General features: G+C 50.4%; 1 long non-coding RNA gene across 1 annotated transcript in view; it reads right to left on the bottom strand.

The window, feature by feature from the left end:
• LOC134558364 (uncharacterized) overlaps window positions 1–15,886 on the bottom strand; it is a 45,308-nt gene extending 29,422 nt beyond the window's left edge. The window contains exon 1 of the long non-coding RNA XR_010082342.1: window positions 15,459–15,886. This is a non-coding gene — a long non-coding RNA (uncharacterized LOC134558364). The remainder of the gene's footprint in view (window positions 1–15,458) is intronic.
• Between the last annotated feature and the right edge of the window lie 870 nt (window positions 15,887–16,756).

Raw genomic sequence — 16,756 nt, 5'->3', positions numbered from 1 at the left:
TATTGCAGCTCCCACCAGGGCTCTGAGGGAGGACAGTCATCCACACTTGTGCTAGGCAACTGTGGTTGCATCCCCTGGATTTATGAAGAATCTGGGCTATTTTAAACATTTTGAAAAAAACCAGCCACTCAGCGTTGGTTATTTTAACTCAGTACAGTCCATGAATTCAGACCAGCACTACAAGTCCATTGCTGGTGTCCAAGCCATCCTTCTCTCCGTGGATGGCTCTGGCCCATTCTGGCCCTCCTAGATTGTGGCAGTTGCATTTTAGGCCTCAGGTGATGCCTCATCTTCTCAACACACACAGCTAGGGAGCTTTCTGGAGGAACCAATTACGAAAATTGAATTCACAAAAAAGGCAAAAAAAGCTGAGATATACATCAAAGCCTCAGTTTTTCTTTCTACTACACCTAGAACCTGTATCACCCCAAAATGCATCAGTGGGAGCAGACTTTGCTCTTCTCCAGGTGCTGCCTGAGCCTCCACCAGTGCTGGCAGCTCTCTGGGCTGGCCCAGAGGCTCCAGGTCACCAAGGAGGTCAGCACAGACCAGTTATCCCATTTAGACTGAACCAACCAGTTCCATAAAGGAAGTGGTACTGGTTTCACGAGTGCAGACTGGAGCCTGGGGAGCACCATTTTCAGCCCTGGAAAGCAGAGGCTTCTGTCTGCTCAGAGCCTGCTAAAAAGCTTTGTTTTTCCTGCCCTACCTGGCAGCTGCATGCACAGCCAGCTCCATAATCCCCAGCAAAGCACATCTCAGCTGCAACTTAATCTGAACTTCAGCTCTCACCGACAGCTCAAGTGAAAATGAAAAGCAACTGATAAAAGAAAACCCACCAAATGCAGCAGGTGGTGAGGAGGCCAGAGGCAGGGAATATGACTGGAAAGAGCAATGCTGTGCTGGCAAACATTAATTGCTTTTTAAGTATTCCAGTGCTTTCCCTCCCCGGTGGCTGGTAGCTGCAGAATTTCTGCTCATTCTCCAGTGGCTAAGAAGGAGAGGGAAGCCAAGAGTGTGTCAGCCAAGCAACCCCAGGGACCCAGCCCACAAACTGCCCCCACAGGGGACAGCAGGGATCTTCAGTGACACTGAGGCTGCTGACATTTCTTTTGGGCACCACTGCAGGGCTCAGGCCCCTTAGTCATCTCTAAGGGACTCTGAGCCACTGGTGTTACGTGTGTGAAGACAGATCTTGAGCTTCTGCTCAAGTGCACAATTTGCTTCTGATCAGAGATATGGGTAGGAAAAAGCATAAACAAAGTAAGCACAGCCCAGATGTTTTGCTCCAGATTCAGCTTCATTTCCGAGACTCTAAAGAACAGAGGAACGACCCTCTCCTCTGCCCTGCTGCCCACATGCCCCTCGTCACTTCCAGCTGTCAGAGATGGGCCCCGCTGCCTGCCAGCACTCCTCATGCTGCCAACACCCTCACACCAAAGCTGGCCTTGTGCATCCCTCTGCTGCTTTGTGACCTGGAGAGGCCTGGATTGGTAAAGCACAGTCACCGCCAGGTCACACTCACCAGCTGTATCATCTACAAGTAGCCCCAGCCCCTCCCTACAACAGTCCTGAGCCAGCAACAGGCTTGAGGTTCAGCCCCTCAAGCCTTCAGCAGATCCCCTCCATGGGAATCTCACCCAGCACCATGCACATGATCCCACCTCAGCCACAGAAGAGTGAGTAAATAACCTGTCTTAGCTACACCTTCCTCCAAATGGACAGGAATTGCTGCTGCCATTTTTGCTGGCATTGTCAGGAATCACTTTCTGGCACTGTAATGGCTTTGATGGGAACTCAGACAAAACAGATGAAGGAAATCATGCCTCATCCTGCCTCTCCACAGCCAAGCCTCTTCATGAGGGAGGGGGAAAAGCAGCATCTTTAACACAGGAGGAAGGAACTGCTGCTGCAGCAGCTCAAACAAGCTCACCTTCCACTTGGCACAGCTGCTCAGCCCCCCAAGGGATGTTGTAGGTGGGATGATCTGGGGGTTGAACACTGTTGGTGCCCCCAAGCAGACAATCAGGCATGCTCTGAGCAAGAGGAGACCACTCTTTCAAAGGAAGAAAGAAAAGCAAGTCCCCTGAAGCCTGTGGCAGGGCCACATCCATGGCCACTGTGCCATCAAGCTACTTGGGTGTGACAAAACACCACCAGGGGAGACACAGACAACCACTCACCCCACCACCACAGGGGTGCTGAGCAGCAAAAAGCCATTTGGGGCACAGGAGAGACACTTCAAGAGCAGTAGCCAACAACACGACACAGTACTGCAGAGAGGAAGCTCTCTGCACTTTCACACACGCTGCCCTGTTTCCTCAAAGACCCAATTCCAAGCCCTCCAAAAATCAATGCAATAACAAGGAGATGAGTTGCAGCCAATATGGATTTGTCAAGAGCAAATCACATAACTCCCATCTATCTCCCTCCTCCAAGAGCCATCAGGCTTTGGGCACAGCACTCCCTGTCAGACACCTCCACTCCAGGAAGGCTCCCGACAGTGCCCAGGCTGCCACTCCCATCAGCCAGGCAAACGTGGTCTCAAGAGAAACAGTGACAGGGCAGGCACAAAACTGCTCAGAGAGCCATGTGTGAAGAGCAGATATCAGCACTCTCCTCTGCTACAAAGGCAGAGCATATCGATAAACAGGATTTTGTAGGAATCTGTCATACACCTGCCTTCTTCAGAGCTTTTGCTACTGAGCTGGATGAAGGAGCAAAACGGAAACTCATTAAATTCACAGGTAGCATGGAGGTAGGAAGAACTGCAGGTTGTTTAAGAAGATAGGATTAGAAAATGTTGGTATCTCAAGAAATCATCCTCTTTTTTCCAGAGTAGATACAAGGGCCAGGTTTTTCCCTCCAGCAGGAATAATCAGCTGTCCAAGAACAAGTGCCCAAATAGAATGAACTAATTTTCAGGGTCTTGCTTCACTACTCTTGCATATCAAGGGTTACTGATGCTGTACAGACTGGGGCCTCTTGCTCTTAACCCTATGACAGTACCAAGTAGGGTTCAAGGCATGTTGCATTAGGCATGCACCAGGGATTCCTTCCCTAGCAGGCTGCAAACAGAATCAGTGTCAAGCTCAAAGGCCCAGAACAGGATCAGAAAGCATGCATTCCCACTCCCAGGCTGCTCTTTATCTCCTGCATCACTGTCACCTCGTTGCAACTGGCGCACTGAGTGCCCCTTGCAGAGCTGCTTTCAGCAGGGAGGGCATTGCTGTGCCAGCAGCACATCATGCTAATCGTGACAGCCAAGCACAGGCTGCACCCGACCACAGTGCATGCCACACGTGATTCATAAAGCTGTCCCAACTGCCTGCTCCAGCCCTCCCCACAACCAGCTGAACTCAACTCTGCTGGCAAGTGCCCTTCCTCTTGCCCTGTGACGTTTCACACCATTTCAACACACAGACTCTGCAAGTCAAGAGCTTCCCATCTCCAGCTGGGGTTGCCACTGGAAGCAAGCAAGCACAACTGCCCCACAAAAATAATGAGCCAGCCTTTCCAGATGTGGTCTTTTTAGCAAAAACCATGGACAAGCCCCTGCAATGAGCTATATTTTTAGCCTGAAGGGAAGAGACACTTGGAGCCATTCTCTACTTGATCCTTGGGCTTCCCCTTTGGCTGCACATTTGGTTTATCTCAGTGTGAGCTGGTGGGGAAGGGGACCTTGCAGCCCTGGGAACTCTGATGTTCCAGGTAAGTTCATTCACTGCCAGAATAAGAAAGCTGAGTTTCCAAATAAGTGACATTTCTTTTCCTTTGGCAGCAATTGCAGGGAAGACTGCAAAGTAGCAGGGGATTGATCTGGCTCCTGTGGAGGTGACTAATAGGAACACGATCCCACAGCTATGGCAGAGGACTCGATGGCATTGCCTGCCACAGCTGCCAAGTACAGAGACACTTCCCTCACATGTGAGGGGGGAATCCTGTGCTGTGCTCCCCACATGCACATCACCCATGGACACAGTTTGCCACGCACTCCAAGAACCCAGAATGGGAAGCAAACACTTGAAATGAAAGCAGGAGAATGAGGTCAGGGAAGGCACTTCAGGTTCAGAAGTACCCAGTCAGCTGGCAAAACCCTCTTCACTGGAGCATCACCCAGACCACAGGCTTTTAGCACCCTGTGGAGCATGACTGAATGCAGTCTTATCCCTCCAAAATGAAATCTGAAATAAAGCATGGTGACAGAAATTATAGTGAGACTGAGGGTCATCCCAGGGCAAGTCTTTTCCTGATGAGGGTCAAGACAATCCATGCATCAGGAACTTGACCAAATGTAAAGAAAGGTCCAAAGAAGAGACAAAGTGGATAAAGGGCCTTATATTTATTACCCACCACAAAAGACAGCAACAATATCAAGCTATAAAAGCAAGGTGCTAGCACCCATATGATCAGCATCAATCTGTGAGGATCTGCCATCTCTCCCACCAGTACTTACTGTGGTTTCTCTCCTGAAGGATGGGGTATGCATGCACACACCTGTACACTCTCCTTCAGACTGGAGGCTCACAGCACTGTCCACCTCGGCACAGGCTTGTGAGGCACCACTGCATTTAATCCTTCAGAAGAGACTGGGCATCATTAGCTTTGCCAAAAAGCCTGTGAAGTTTAAAGCAGGACTGTCATCGCTTCTGTCATTCTCACAGATGCCAACGCCACAAGGGTGCCCTGGAATTCACACAAGATCAGCTGGGAACTGAATGGAAGGTACAGGCTATGTAAATCCACCTCAAAAATGGCCCTGAGTGCTGGAAGGCAAGGTCAGTGTGCCACTGGCACAGCCAGTTCAGCTCTTGGCTTCCTCACATCCCTTGCTACCATTAAGGTCCAGAGCATCTGTGATCCACACTATTAACACCAGGATGTCAGCTCATTCCCGCCTGAGGAAAGCAGTGCAGCCACAGCTATTCATGCCTTTTGCCACCTCTCAGCAAGACCACAGCAATCCGACAGCCATGCAGTGTGTAAGGAGCTCTATCCAAAATATGCTCTGCACCCTGAGTGCTCTGTAATCCCATTTCCACGCTGGGCTGGTCAGCTGCTTCCCAGGTCCTGATCCACAGATCCCGGAGAGATCTGACCCAGGGCCTTGGCACTCCTGTCCCTGTGGCCTCAGCAGCAGAGGCAAGGCCGCTTCCCAGGATGGAGTCCGCATGGAACACCACAGAGCACCACAGGATCCCAAGGGCTGATCCCATCCATATGGAGCAGAACCCCCTCAGCCCCTGCTGAGCTGTTGCTGCTCAGGGAGCACAGGTTATCAGACATTTCCTCCTGCAAACCACTGGGTTTCTTTGTGCTACCTGGTGTGACAGAAATGCACCATGACATGGATTTAAGGGAAACATCCTAGAACATGACTTTCCACTGCAGGCACTTAACCCCTGGGATGACACTGAAATATCCAGACCCTGACAGAGGCAGACACGTTCACTGTCATGCACAACTCAAATATCTCAGACATCCTTAGAGCACAGGAAGCTCTGTCTGCAGCCCACGCTAATAGTGAAGAGCTTATAAATTCTCAGTCAGCCTGTTCAGCCATATCAAATTAGCATGGGAGTCGTTGGGTTCCTTTGGCACAGGACTGCACGGGTTATTCACAACAGGACAGGTATTAGAGACATGGAAGGGAGAGACGGGCTCTCCAGTGCAAGGAATGACTACCATGGCATGAAGTGACAGAAAGATGGTGTCTGTGCCTCTGCTGAGCTCAAACAATTCTCCTCTGGCTTCACTCCCTCATCTGTAAAGACAAGAAAACTTGGCTCACCTATCAAATTCCTATTTGCATCAGCTAAAAAGAATAAAGGTCTGGTCCCATGAGGTTCTGATTCACTCTGCTGAAGGTGCCTTATCCTTTTACGACAAGTTAATGGGAGCTGTGGTACAAAGCAATCCACCTTGTTTGGATGTGTTGGAACAGATGACTTATGAAGAAAGGCAGCCTCAATACCTCACCCTGCAGACTTCCAAACATTGCTACAGGCCTTTTCTTTACCTGCCTCTGCCAATTTTCACCATGAGCTGTACTGCTCTATTATCACCCCTCTAAGGCTCCTCCACATGCTCCAAGCTCATCCCAGACTACCTAAACACCAGCCAGGGCAGGCAGAGAGCCATTAGCACTGCAGTGCTGTTATTGCTGCTGCCTGGGCTGGAATTAATGCTGCTCAGCCACGGCACAGTGAAAATATTGACTTTCCAGCTAATCAAACCAAATTCCATGAAAGCTACAACTTCAAACTTCAAAAAAAATCCATCAATGATTCATAAATATTTGAAAGCGCCAGATTGATTGCATCTGGATTACTGCAGCGGAGGGAGCTGAGGTCTGGCTGAGAAGGAGATGGACGAGGCAGCTGCTCAGACCTTGATGTCATGGATCACCCTGCACTCCCAGGACTGCATGGACCTCCCCAGCCTCAGTCAGAGGAAGAGCACTATATCCCAGTGCTGCTTCTATATCTGGGCTGGTGCAGATCCAGAGTGCCCAGCCTGCAGGTGAGGATGGACCAGTCCAGCTGTTGGCACCATGATTAGAAGCCTAATAACCTGGTTTCATTTCTGACTGGAATAAAAAAGTAAAATAGATATAGATATTCCAACCTCCTCTACCCATTGTTGCCCACAAACAAGGTTGTTGGCATTCCCAGAACATGCCAGCCTTCAGCTGGTCTCCAGGGAAGCAAGGGGATTTGTTAGCCTGGCCTTCTCTCCACCCAGCCCAGCCCTTCCACCTTCATGCCATTCAGCCAGCCAAGGAAGGGTGGTTTATTTTCCAAACAACCTTTCCAAGAGGAACAAATTCCAGGAAATTATGCAAGATGCAACAAGTCAAAATGGTCTATTTTTACTTCACCCCACAAAGAAGCTCCAACTTTTCTGACATAAAATAAAATTAATCTGCTGACTAATTCAAACTTGGATGGGGGAAACCTTTTGAAAAGAAACACAATAAATAGCTTTGGTTGCACTGTAGACAGTATTTACTGCACAGAAGTTGGTTTGCAAAGCCACTGCAGGCTGCCTTTGTCCTCCGAGTCTCTGGAGCTACATTTGTACACAAAAGAAGCCAGCACAAAGTCCTTGCCTGTGAAACCATATACCTAGATCTTGAAAGCAAGAGGGAAACCGAGGCCTACAAATCTTACTCTGAAATATGAAACTCTCCTTCATTAGCAACTGATGTGAGAGAGAGTCCTTCAGGGCAGGGCAGACAGGTAAGGAAAGAGGTCCAAGGCAGGTTCAGGGCACCGTGTTCAGCCACATCTCCTGTGACTGCCTCATTCCTCAATGACTGCCCTGGCAGGAAGCACAAATGCTGACTGAAGTGCTCCTGTGATTTCAGCAGTGTCCCCCCTCCATAATCCTCTCTGTAATCCTGTAAAACTAACACAGCACAGCCTCCCACTGCAGCCTCTCCCTCGGCAGGAGCAGTCACAGTTCCAAGGGTCTGCGGAGAGAGCTGGGCGAGCACGGCCTCTGCACCTGCACCAGCCTGGCCTTTGTACAGGACAGGCAGTAATCCCCAGAGGCTGCCAGTGCTGTGTCTGACACTCCCTGACCCAGCGCTCCCACGAGCTCTGTATCGACCCCCACACGGAAAGGCACAGCCATGAGAACCTCATTTCCCCGAGTCAGGTACCTCACGCCTATGGTGTGCACAGAGCGCAGCACAGACGAGCTGATGGCAAGGGCTGTCCCCACCATAAGGGAGAAATCTGCTCCTGATCCTTTATGAAGATCAAGCACCCAGAGTCTGCCAGCTGCTTGACCACAGACCCTGACAAGAAGGAAAGCACTTGGCTGCCAGCCTTCCCCAGTTTCTAATCCCCACCAAGCTCAAGATCTAGGCAAAGGGCCTCTCCCTCCTTGGCACTGAACCATTGTCCAGGGAACCTCAGTCCTCAAAACAGTGCTTGCACTGGTTGCTTGCTGGCTGGAGTTAAACCACAACACACTGAAATGAGGCAATTAACCCACCCATTTCTTTCTCACCACCAAAAATAAACAGAGGCCCTAGGATAGTGGTTCTAAACACAAGATTAGAAAGCATTCCTTGCCCATAAGCTTCCTGGAGCAAGCCTTCCTCTCTTCAATCCAGTTAAAGATACCTTTAACACAACTCACTCTACAGCACTGTTGGTTCCTCCCCAACATCTAAGAATAGTCTCATGTATTTAAAGACTTTTCCCTAATCAGGAAAGAAACAGGATAATCACTTGAAGTAGTTTAGTGAACTAAACTCAACTTTCTTTGGCAGCCATGGCACATACATTGGTCTGACCCTCAGTGTTCATGCAGGGAGTTTGAGGGCAGGGCTGAAGCCCGGTTCTGTGCCACTGCAGTGCCAGAGATTTGGGTTCCCATACCACAAACGAGCATCACAACTACCACAACAGCCAGCAAAGCAGCAAACACACCCACACTGCTCTGTCTGGGTTTTCTGCCGCAGCTGCCTTGGCTTGTGACACTGCCTTGTAAGAGACTGCATGAGGAGGAAGAGGAGAAGAGGTCCCTGATAGTGCCCACAACCAACAGGTCCAGCTGCTTCTCCAGCCCTGCTGTTGCACACACACATCATTTCTTGCCACCCTCCACATCCCCGTTCCCCAGGATGAAATTGTTTCTTCAGAAAATCAGAGGATCTCCTGTTTAAGAATTGGATTCCAGTTTAAGTAAAAGCTATTTAAAAAGAAACCTGTCCTTGTGAGTTTGCTCATGGAAATCAATGGCATGCTAGCAGATGTACCAAACATTCCCCAAAGTGCATGTGCCAGTGCATTTCTTCCTTCAGAGATCATTAATGGCTCATGACCAAGGTCAGGAGTCAAGTCTAAGACTTTGCTGCCGATATAGAGGAAAGCATCTTTGTGGTGACACAGGGCACAACCTGCCCAGCTAATAGACTCACAGGAACTCCACTCCCAGTCCTCACCCATCCCCTAATTTATAAATAATAAATCGCCATTTTAAAGCTGCTGTCTAGGAAGAGTATCCTAAGCCTTTGCCACCCCTTGGAGAGTGCAAACACAGTGACAAGACAATAAACACAGAGCAGATTAAAACAGCTGTAACTAAAATCAGCTTCAAAGCCAGAATAAAAGTCAAGCACACCACTAAAATCTTCTGGACAAAGAAAGGTTTTTAGCAGGGAAGGCCTAAAATGGGCAGGCCTGGGACCAGCCCCCCCCAGCCTCCACAAGGGAAAGCACTCAGTCACCATAGAGACAAAGCACAGGCACTATTGCTCGTGTCCCCACTCTGCAACCTCTGTCTCCTCCGAGGCTCTGGAGCAGATGGCAAGCTGCGAGCAAGGGAAGGAGGGACTGGTGAAATGCTGCATGTAAATAAGACAGCCCAACACTTTTGCTGTGCCTCGGCAGCAGCCGAGCAGGGCCATTAAAGGGCTGCTGCAGGCGAGCGGCGCGGCAGCAGTAATGAGCTGGCCACGAGTGACTGATTCCGTGTCAAGGTTGGGCGGTATCGATCAGATGTGCGGCTGCAGCCCTGCCGCTCCGGCACAGACGGCGGCTGATGGATCGCCGGCAAGGCCACGGCACCGCGGGAGGACAGGGGAGCACAGCGTCCCAAGAGGAGCCACGACAGCGCCGGGACTCCGGCTGGAGCCACCCCAAGCACTGAGCTTCTCACTGCTTTCAGAAGCAAATGAAGATGTTCCTTTTGCTGCTGTCCTGGTAGCATCAGGAGTATCTTTTCACCACAAAATCCTGTCTGGGTCTGGAAGCAGGAACAGGGATAGCTTTGCTTCCTTGGAGAGATGTGTGACTTGCAGCACAGCAGCCACAGTCCTGGTGGAGACTCCTCCTCATGGTGGAGAGGCAGATGAATGCTGCCATGCTTTGACACTGGACACACTGAGTCCTTGCCCCAGCCAAGAAACAGAGGTTTTTTCAGGAGTCTCACCTTGTTTCCCAGGCATTCAGAGTATCCAGTACTTTGGGTTTTTTCCCTTTATACCTGAGGAATTTTTCCACCTTAAAATTATCTCAGACAAGGAACCTATCTCCTGTGCTTAGCTCTCAGTTCCAAGAGAAGGAAACAGCTCTGCACCTCTCAGATGGACTGATGCAGCTTTGGTACCCAAAGCAGTATCAGTTGGTCCCTCCACACACATAAAAGGCCAAGCCTTCTGCACAGCTACCAGCACACCCCTGCCCAGGGGGAGAGAAGCAGGAACAACATCCACTTGGATTGCATTATCACAGCAAGGCCTTGATGGATGTGAACTGCAAAGGGCAGCCTAACAGCATGTGGAGACTCTCCCTTGGAAGAGAGGAGTATTCCCATCCTGCTGCTGGCTAGGGCACCACATCTCAGCTCAGCTTGCAGGGCCTGGGGCTTTGAGATGGTCTGCCCAGGATCAGTCATTAGACCAGTCACCAGCAGTTATGGATTTCTCTGGGTTTACACTCCTCCACCTCTCCCTTACACAGCCTAAAAAGACTAGCAATAGTCACAGCTCAAATACTCTATTTAAAGGCTGCCTTGAGGACTAGAAGTTAATTTTAAAACTAACTGACCTAAGCTCTCTGCCATAGTACCTCAGGAGGAGTCTGGAAGGGTGGGGTTACTGCTAATGCTTGTCTAGAGAGAGTGTGTTTTACCTCCCAGCTCTTATTTCTCATTATTAATGTCAAGGTTTTTTACAAAATTTGTCTTGGTCAATTAACTCAGACGGGGATGCTTGTAACATTCCAAATAAAGCCAACCACATCCTGTGCTCAGAAAGATGAGCGAGCACGGCTCAGGAAACAAGCGAATGACAAGGGCAAGGCATGACTCACACCTACCCCTCTCACATCCCGGAAAACACCCACCCCACCAGCCTGGCAAGGACACAGACAGCAAGAGCCTCCTGCTCTCCCCACAAGAGTTCTCTCTGCTGCCCTGCACACCAATGCTAACAGCTGCATGTGGCACACAAGATAAAAAGCCTGTTTTGAAGTATATTTGCCCAGCGGATCCATCACAACAAAAGCATCACAAAGACACTTGCACGACACAGTTGCACACTAAAAATAGAAAGAGGGATTCTTTTCCATAGCAATGTGTTACTTGTATATCAAGATATCTCTTGGTTTGACCTTTATCACATTCAGTTACAGCGCATTGAAATTTGGGGTACAGTTGGACTGACCAGGGCCATGAGGGCCATGCCAGCATCTCTGCAGACAGGTAAGAACCACACTGGGGAAGCTGGGGCCAATTCCCGTGGCTTTCAGTAGTCACACTCTGCACTGGGTCACTTCACACGTTTTTTTTTTTTCCTTGCCTGGAGGATCACTGCTGTGGAATTGGAAAGCAGTGGCTGGCTGGCACAGAAGAGGGATGCAGGCAGAGCTGTATTAATCCTTGACTGCTGAATGAGTATGCTTCCCTTCCCAAAAACACCTCAGGCTGTTCCCAATCAAAAAAAGGTTGTGTATGGAAGCATCTAAGTATTTCCTCAAACTATGTCATATCCAAGAGAAAGGAGTAGTTCCAGGGAAACCTGGACAAAAAAGTAATTTAGAACTTCTTCATAGATGTGAAACAAAGTGTTTTGACTATCATAATTTCATCTCTTGGCTGAAAAACCTTTTACCAAACTCCTCTCAAATTTAGGGTCCTCACAGAAGCTGTACTTTCACATAAATAGAAATCATTGTACAAATAGCGAGGAAGGAGTTTTGAAAGCCGTCGTCATCTGAACTCATCACTTTTTCTGAGGAACACATTCACAAGTATATTTTTTGCTACAGGAATTATAGCACATGTCATTTCCAACCAGAACATGCACTACCCATCTCAAATCTGAGATATGGTCAGAGCAGGCACAAAACCGTGGGTGCCTGCAGCGAGAATCGCCTCCAACTCCCCCTCAGGCCTTCCTCATCAAGTCAACTGCTAACGAAGAGCTTGTGAGTGCCCATCTTGGGGCAGCAGCCCCACAGGCCGTGTGGGCAGGGCAGGCCTTGCCTCAGACTGTCCCCTGGCGTGACAGGAGCAATGGGACACGAGAGGGAGGACTCCAGCAAGCACCAAGATCTGAGAGGGATGAAGCTCACGTGGAGAAAGGAAATCTGCTGGTGACCACGATGCGAGCACAGTGAATGGCTGGTTTAGGTGAGTATTTGTTCACACTGCCCCCACAATTTCATATGCCAGTCAGTGGAAATAAGGACTGCTCTGCACACTTGGTTTTTAGGCCACATATCACCTAAAAGGTCTCAGCAGAAGTGAGTTCTTGCCAGCCACAGGCTACAAATCCAGACCATACCACTTTTGGCATTGCAGAGCCCACTGAGATTCTCCCCATGACCTTCCTGTTGAATCCCAGCCCCTCCAGAAGCTCATTCCTGCCCTCATGTGCAGATACCAGCTCACAGTGGAACCACAGCAATCACATAGGGCCTTCTCAAGCCACCTTCACAACAAACCACCACAGGCACATCCCTGCTCAAACACTTCCCTATGCTCTCCCTGGTTCAGGATTGCCAATCCCAGGAGCATTCCAGCTTTGCACTGCTCTTGCCTGCACAACCTGTGCTGACTTCTGGGGTGCCTCTCTGACACAATACACCTCAGCCAGTCCCTTGCAGGGCCAGCTCTGTGACATCCATCCTTAGAAACAGCTCTGCTCACAACTGAACTGCAAACCATGTCAGTTCCATTATCTGCACCAGAACACATGAAAAACTGTTGCTAACAAAATAAATAAATGCCAGTCTCCAATTCAGGAGTGCAGAAAGATAATTGCTTTGATTTGCAGTACAAACTAGAACTTGAAGGAAAGCAAGACCAACTTCTACTAATTAGAATCATAAATCTCAGACTGGCTGGGCTGGAAGAGACCTTCAAGATCCTATAATTCCACACGTCCTACTACAGGTGGGGACACCTTCCTCAGGTTGCTCCAAGCCCCATCTAACCTGGCCCTAAATACTTCCAGGGATGGGGCAGCCACATCTTCCCTGGGCAACCTGTGCCACGGCCTCACTAAAATTCCCTCCCTTTCAGTTCATTCAGCAGGGATGTGGGAATTACACAGAGCAGAACAGAAGCTGTAGCTGCTGCACAGCTGTACCAGGTAAGTCAAGAAGCAGCTGGAACAGGTTACAGTGCTCATTCAGCAGCCCAAGACTTTTCAGGATAACCTTTCATTAGTGAATGCTACTTTGGGGTGCACAGCCCACCTGTGCTGGGTGGCAGCAGCCAGCTCCCACATCCTTCCTGGTGTAACCGAGGGCACAGCATCCCGTCCTGTGGATCCCCAGAGCATTTCCAAGGGAGAGCACAGCCCGCCTCGCCCAGCACAGAGGCACTGCCCGTGTCCTGCTGCCTGCCGATGCCCAGTGCTGCAGATCAGAGGTGGGATCAATACCACATTCCTGCTAAAACCAGTGCTGAGGGCAACCATTTGACACTGACTACAGGCAGAAGTAAAACTGACCTCATCGATTGTCATTTTCCAAGCAAAGGCAGTGAGTAAGGAGCAGACTAGCAGTGCCAAGAGCAAAAGACTAATTTGGTGGGGGCTTTCTATTTTTAATTATTTCACATTTATTATCCATGCTCTTGATCCTACAAAGATTTAAGATTTCTTTGGGCCTACACACTTGCATAAGGTTTTGTGTGCATTTAAGAGACTGTAGGATCTAAGCCCAACTTTTTACTAAGTACTAGGTAAGCAAATTTGCTTAATAGGAATTTTAATTTGCCATTACCCCTTTAAAAATGTATTTGTTCTCTGCTAAATAGAAATAAATTAGCCTAACAGCAACCATTTATATTTCTTTAGCATCTTGGAAGCATCTCAATACATTTTTACCAACCACAGCAGCCCAATGAAACTAAATCAACTGCCACATGTACATCTCCCAGGGCTTGGTTTGAAGATGGGGTCTTTACAGTAGAAAGCTTGATTTTTTTCTCTAACTCACTGAAAAAACATATTTATAATTTCAAGTAGGAGGGAAGATGCACAGGAGCTCTGCAAGAAGAGCTTAATCTGGTGAAAGGAAGAATTTCTTTCAGCAGATTTTGTACCCTGCCCACCTACCCACCCTCCCTGCCACCACACATCAGGAAATTCACTCGCAGCAAGCCCAGCCCTTCCAAGGGGGCTGACACAGCCTCCTGCTCACCCGGGCTTTGGCACACAGGCACCAGTGCCTGCCCCACACCAGATCATCCCAGCTGCAGAGGAGGGAACTTCTCCCAGTGCAGAGATGCAGCAGACCCAGCCCAGGCACAAGAGCCCAGGCCTGCCTGTAGCCTTGGTGCTGGTTTCAACACACAAGGACCAATCCCGGAGAAATCTGTGTTTCACAAGTACTGCAAAGCTTTTTGGGGTCTGTATTTTGGCCTTCCTCCTCTCCACCATAACCTGCAGCATGCATCACAACTCATTTCACTCCCAACACCGTCCCTGAAGCAGCACCACTGCAAAGGCAGGGAAGGGAGAGAACAGCAATGCCTAAAGAAGAATTGAGGCTGACCCAGGGTGGCAGGAAAAACCTCGCTACCTTTCCCCAAAACAGCCATGCTGTTGTCCCCTGTGCCCGCCAAACCGAGCTGTTCACTTGAGTACAGCTAGATTGTAATGAAGGACTGGGTGGAAATAGATTTTTTGTCCTGCCTGGCTATGGACGGCTGGAGCCAGGGTCATTAGCTATGCACGGCAAGCAGGCAGCACTCCCTCATTAGCAGGCCACTCGTCTGCTCCAGCCACCTTCATTATTGGTTCAAAGGAGTGTGCCCAGCCATTATTGCCCTCTCCAGAAACTCAGCCTAATTGGCTTAGGGAACGTACAGGTTAAGAGCATGAACAGCTCTGCAAGCTAGCACAGTTTTGCCAAGTCATGATTTTATGAGTTCAGGGAATTGCATATCCTCAGGTCCCGGAGTCTTCGGCACTGCACTTAACCTCACTTTCTGCATCAACTGAAGGGGACAGGATGCTTCTAATCCTCATGGCTACAGGGGAAAAGTGACCCTTAAAGGACTGCAAGCCAGATAGAACAAGTTTACAAGTTCTTCCTCTTTACCCTTTGAATTTGGAGACCATTTCCCAGAGAAGAGCTGGTAATGTAACTTCCACAAACGTGGAAAAACAGGCATGTTTGCTCTCAGCTGAGGAAGCAGCCAGCCCCAGAGCCCACTGCCCTGGGCAGTGAAGCTCTCTTTGTCCTCCTAAGCCACAGCACAGGCAGAGCCTGTGTTTCCCTGTTTCCCAAGGCTAGGGAGCCTCTGTCCCCAGGCACCATCCAGCACCGACAGCCCGCAGCCCACACCCACCAGCCCAGCCCTGCCTACAGGGCTGGTGTCACTCCATCCATCATCACAATCCAACTCGACAGAGAGGAGGAACACGGGCTAGGAGAGCCCCTTCTCCAACTACAACCACCACCAAAACACCCAGCAAAGCGTACCTTCAGTTCCTGAGCCGTTCCTGTTCAAATGCTCAAACACCCATACTTCTCCTGAGGCTTTGGTAGAGGTTTCTCTCCTCTAAAGCTGAAGTAACACATCCAGACTGTTCCTCCAGTTCCTCCTTGCTTGCACTCCTCTCCCCAGCGCCCAGACTGTCTCAGCCCGTGGGGTCAGCACTCTCTGTTGTCTCCTTACGAGTTCCAGGTGCTGCAGCGCTCACCTGCTGAGCCTCCCTGGTGCTGTCACCTGTTTGCCTTTGCCAGGGTCATTACTGGGGGGCTGCCCCACCCTGGCCTTGCTGCCACCTGAAACTTGGGCCCTAACACAACTCAGCTGCCGGCTCCTTCCCGAGCCTCTTGAAATCCTCACTGGATTTCAACCTTGCAGCCCAGTTTCCTGGGGGCTCTACGCTAGGCAGACATTTGCCTTGGTGTTAGTTAGGGGTTAGGATTTTTCCTTGTGTTTCTTTCTCTCATGGAATTTTGTCCCATTTGTTGCTAAGAGACAATAACGACCAGGACTTAACGGAGACAAAAGAAGTTGCCACGGGAAGAGTGCGGCTGGCTACTCTCTTAGCTGGGGAGTTTCTGCTGGAGGGGCAGCGGTACCGGAGATTTCTCTCGGGTGCAGCCCCTCGCTCTCCCGCTCGCTCGGTGCCGCAGGGGGAGCCGGCCGCGGTCACTGTGGGGAGAGTTCGCCAGCGCTGCGAGGCTCCGGCTCCTGCTGCCTTCTCCTAGCGGGAGCGAAGCTGTGCTTGTTGCACTGGAGCCTTATCAACACCCGACCTCAGTAAAACAGGACCCTTCCCATCTGCTCGGGTGTCTCAGGGGAACCCCGGGATCCCGGGCCCTGAGGGAGCGCGGCTGAGCGGGCGGGGCGGCGCCCCCTGGCGGCCGGGACGGGCACTGCAGCGCCGGGGCAGCGCCGGGAGGGGGCGGGAGCGGCAGAGAAACACCCGAGAGAAGGGCCCTGAGGGGGAATGGCACACCAAACACCCGAGAGAAGGGCCCTGAGGGGGAATGGCACACAAAACACTCGAGAGAAGGGCTCTGAGGGGAAATGGCACACAAAGCACCCGAGAGAAGGGCCCTGAGGGGGAATGGCACACCAAACACCCGAGAGAAGGGCCCTGAGGGGGAATGGCACACCAAACACCCGAGAGAAGGGCCCTGAGGGCCAATGGCACACCAAACACCCGAGAGAAGGGCCCTGAGGGGGAATGGCACACAAAACACTCGAGAGAAGGGCTCTGAGGGGAAATGGCACACAAAGCACCCGAGAGAAGGACCCTGAGGGC

This window comes from Prinia subflava, chromosome 15 (assembly GCF_021018805.1).
Source record: "Prinia subflava isolate CZ2003 ecotype Zambia chromosome 15, Cam_Psub_1.2, whole genome shotgun sequence".
NCBI lineage: Eukaryota > Metazoa > Chordata > Aves > Passeriformes > Cisticolidae > Prinia > Prinia subflava.
This window is presented reverse-complemented; position numbering and strand designations above follow the sequence as displayed.